The following is a 4,442-nucleotide window of genomic DNA, read 5'->3' as shown; positions in this document are numbered from 1 at the left end:
TGTAGTTTTGTAATGTGTATAATAAAAGTTCTGTACTTGCGAGCGTCTGTCATTGATAACCAAATGGAGGTTTATTTCCGAATTGCCCTTGTAGAAGCAGCCTCCATGTTGATCATTTAGTGGGGTGAGACTCCTTCCTCCTTCCTTGTGGAATAGTCTCCCCATTGCTCTATTCCTTTCACTGTGCAACACTGCACCACCCAGTCCCAAATCCCATAGCTGGTCCAAAAAGATATCATTGTTGATGGTATCGAAAGCCACTGTCAGACCTGCCCCCATCTCATTCCTTAGCGAAGTAAAACTCTCGACTCCATCTGAAGTGAAAAGACACTTTTGCTAAGAGACGCTGATTGCCAGAGACTCAAGAGGAATCTAAAATTCCCACACACCAATACAGAACTAATATCCCTGTTTTCCCCAAGCCCTCCCCCATTCCCTCCGCCCAGGGTCCGTCTGTGCATAACCAATCCAGCGCCGCCGAGATGTGATGAGAAACTCTGAGGTGTTTGAGCTGGTGAAATTCCATACTCAGGGCAAACAGCCTTGAAGACGCCAGTGCCAGTACGAGCCAGATCCCAGAATGCTGTGTCCTTCCACAACCGTCTATTTCCCCCTCCCAATTTCCCATCGTAAAGATATACAGTGTTATTGTCCATTTGTTCCCCCCTTTCCCCCAATTGATGACAGAATGCTGGCAAGGCGCCAAGCCGAAGCTGGTGGAACTGACAGCGACCAAGAGGGCAAGGAGAACAAGGATGGAGACATTACAGGTAGTCCTCAAATTACAACAGTTCCATTTAGTGACCATCTGAAGTTACAACAGCACTGAAAAAAATGACTGATGACCGTTTTTCACACAACTGTGGCAGCATGCCCAGGGTCACGTGATCAAAATTCAGATGCTCGGCAACTGACCCATATTTATGAGTGCCCCGGGGTCATGTGATCCTCTTTTGTGACCTTCTGACAAGGAAACTCAATGGAGAAGCCAGATTCACTTAACAACCATGTCACTAATTTAGTAACTGCAGTGATTCACTTAACAACTGTGGCAAGAAACATAGTAAAATGGGGCAAAATTCACTCAACAACTGTCTCGCTTTTTTGTTGTCTTCAGCTCAGGGCACAGCAGCGTGATGGGCAAGTCTCGTGGACTTCGTACAGCCCAGAAGCTGCGCAGTCATCGTCGAGAACAGAAGTGTCATGACAAACAATATAAGAAGGCCCATCTGGGTACTGCTCTGAAAGCCAGCCCTTTTGGGGGAGCTTCCCATGCTAAGGGAATTGTCCTGGAAAAAGTTGGTGTAGAACAGACATGTCAAACTCGCGAAGTCACGTGACGTTATGCAACGTATCAGGATGGTTTTGCCATTGCCGGCAATGGGGTGGGCAATGATGCCTCCGGCCCACGGGCCGGTAGTTTGACACCCCTGGTGTGGAAGCTAAACAGCCGAATTCTGCCATTAGGAAGTGTGTTTGAGGTCAGCTTATCAAGAATGGCAAGACGATTACAGCTTTTGTTCCCAATGATGGCTGTTTGAATTTTATTGAGGAGAATGATGAAGTCCTGGTTGCTGGCTTTGGTCGGAAGGGTCATTCCTGGAGTTCGCTTCAAAGTTGTTAAAGTAGCCAATGTTTCTCTACTAGCCTTGTACAAAGGCAAGAAGGAGAGACCCAGATCGTAATTCCTGTGATGCTGTGAAGGGATCTAATAAATATTTTTGTTTTTTGCTTTAAACTCAACAAGTGTCTCACTTAGCAACAAACATTTTGGACTAAATTGCGGTCATAAGTCGAGAACTATTTGTACCTCTGTCCTGCTCTCGCCAGAGATCGTTGACAAGTGCGACCAATGTCATTTCTGCCTGAAACTTGACTGAAAGTGGTCTAGTTAATCCATATCATCCAGAACCTTCTGGAGCTGCAATGCAACCACTTTTTCCACCACCTTTCCTAAAAATGGGAAGGTGGGAAACTAGATAAAAATTGTCCAATTATGGTGGAGGGTCTAATGAGGGCTTCTTAAGAAGGGGGCAGACAAAGCCTCCTTAAAAGGTATCAGGAACACCCCTCCTCACTGCTTGCACCCACCCAGAAGTCACCTTCCTGGAAGCTTTCATTAACCACGAGGGTCAAGATACTAATAAGCAATACATTGTGCTGACAGCCCCAAGGACTCTATCCACTTCCTCGGGTCCAACAGGATCAAATTGTTCCCAGATAACAGGATACATTCTTTTCCTGAGCATCTCTAATGGAATTGCATCACACTTGGACTCCAACCAAGAGCGAATCTGAGAGAAATAGTAGAATAGAATAGAGGAAAGGAGAGGAGAATATAGAATAGAATATAGAGTAGAGTAGAGTAGAGTATAGAGTAAAGTAGAGTAGAGTAGAGTAGAGTAGAGAAGAGTAGAGTAGAATATAGAATGGAGTGGAGTGGAGTGGAGTGGAGTGGAGTGGAGTGGAGTGGAGTGGAGTGGAGTAGAGTAGAGTAGAGTAGAGTAGAGTAGAGTAGAGTAGAGTAGAGTAGAGTAGAGTAGAGTAGAGTAGAGTATAGAATAGTCGGACACGACTTCGCAATTAACAACCACAACAACAAGAGTAGAATATAGAATGGAGTGGAGTGGAATGGAGTAGAGTAGAGTAGAGTAGAATATAGAATAGAATATACAGTAGAGTAGAATATAGAGTGGAGTGGAGTGGAGTGGAGCAGAACGGAGCGGAACGGAACAGAACAGAACAGAATTGGTAGGGACCTTGGAGGTCTTCTAGTCCAACCCCCTGCTCAGGCAGGAAACCCAATACCATTTCAGACAAATGGCTGTTCAGTCTCTTCTTAGAAACTTCCAGTGTTGGAGCATTCACAACTTCTGGAGGCAAGTTGTTCCACTGATTAATTGTTCTAACTGTCAGTTAACTGTCAGTTAATTATAATTTTATCTGTCAGGTGTCGCACAAACTTTTCTGCGCAATCCTGAAGATGATCATCTGAGCCCTTCTTCATGAGGAAGGACTGGGTGACCCTGAATAGGATCACTGAGGAACACTCTACAGATGCAATAAGTGCAGAGAAATACTGGGTCACTCGGCCCTCAGCCTGAGGCAAAGGTGGATCTGAGGGAAAAGCCAACTCTGTTGCTGCCACCACCAAGCCAAGACCAAGCGGCCATTTTACAGAAGATCAGCTGGTGATGCTGGAGAAACATCCGGACACAGGAACAAAATGGCTGCCTCTTCCCCAAGGAACACACAGGAGCCACCTCAATTCTTGTTCCTTCAAAGTGTTGCCTTGATTTTTTCCTCTTCCGCACACTCAAAGCGAAGTTGGGGTCTCTGAGCAACAAGGAGGTTAAAATCCCTCCTATTTCCAAACACCCCAAAACAGGCAGCAACTCTGGTGAGAAGAAAACAAAACCATTTATTTTCGGCAAGCAATTTTGGCATTCTTGCAGTATGTGTGCAATGATTAGTGGAGAAGCAGCCTAGCTATGCAGTCAATCTCACGCTTCATTTTTCCGCATCATGAAAATCCCATTAATGGCAATCTGTAAAAAAAATCTGTAAAAAAAAAAGTGAATGCTACATTCGGGATAATGATTGTTTGTCCAACTTGGATGATCAAATATATAGTCCATTAACGATGCAATTTTAATTTTTTTAATTAAAATATATTAACTATTTTAATGCAGATATCTTAGAATGTTGCAATGTATGGCTGTGAAAGTTGGACCATAAGAAAGGCTGAGTGACAAAGAATTGAGGCCTTTGAACTATGGTGCTGGAGAAGACTCCTGCGAGTCACCTGGACTGCAAGGCATTCAAACCGGTCAGTCCTAGAGGAGATCAACCCCGACTGCTCTTTAGAAGGCCAGATCCTGAAGTTGAAACTCAAATACTTTGGCCACCTAATGAGAAGGAAGGACTCACTGGAGAAGGGCCTAATGCTGGGAAAGATTGAGGGCAATAGAAGAAGAGGACGACAGAGAATGAGGTGGCTGGATGGAGTCACTGAAGCAGTAGGCGTGAGCTTAAATGGACTCCAGAAGATGGTAGAGGACAGGAAGGCCTGGAGGAACGTTGTCCATGGGGTCGTGATGGGTCGGACACGACTTCGCAATTAACAACAACAACAATCTTAGAATGCACTTTAAAGAAATTATTGAAGATGCTTTTTATACATTATACAATAATATAAAAATAATATTTGCTAAGCCCAGTATGAATCATTTTCATTCCACAGTTATTTATTTATTTATTTATTTATTTATTTCATTTATACCCCGCCCTTCTCCCGGAGGACTCAGGGCGGCTTACAGCCAGTTTAAAACAATCCCACATAAATACCAAATACAAATCTAAAATAATTAAAAATAAATATTTGAATTGGCCGCTCTATTAAAATTTTGTTAAAACCAATTAAAATACCCCTAGGCCAGTCC

At 43.8% G+C, this 4,442-nt stretch overlaps 1 pseudogene; it reads left to right on the top strand.

Moving 5' to 3' along the window:
* The first annotated feature begins 1,136 nt into the window (after window positions 1–1,136).
* Window positions 1,137–1,716, top strand: LOC107300000 (annotated as a pseudogene).
* The last annotated feature ends 2,726 nt before the right edge of the window (window positions 1,717–4,442 follow it).

This window comes from Protobothrops mucrosquamatus, unplaced genomic scaffold (genome assembly GCF_001527695.2).
Source record: "Protobothrops mucrosquamatus isolate PMUCROS unplaced genomic scaffold, P.Mucros_1.0 scaffold5910, whole genome shotgun sequence".
Taxonomy (NCBI): domain Eukaryota; kingdom Metazoa; phylum Chordata; class Lepidosauria; order Squamata; family Viperidae; genus Protobothrops; species Protobothrops mucrosquamatus.
The sequence above is the reverse complement of the archived record's forward strand: the minus strand, read 5'-3'. Positions and strand labels throughout refer to the sequence as shown.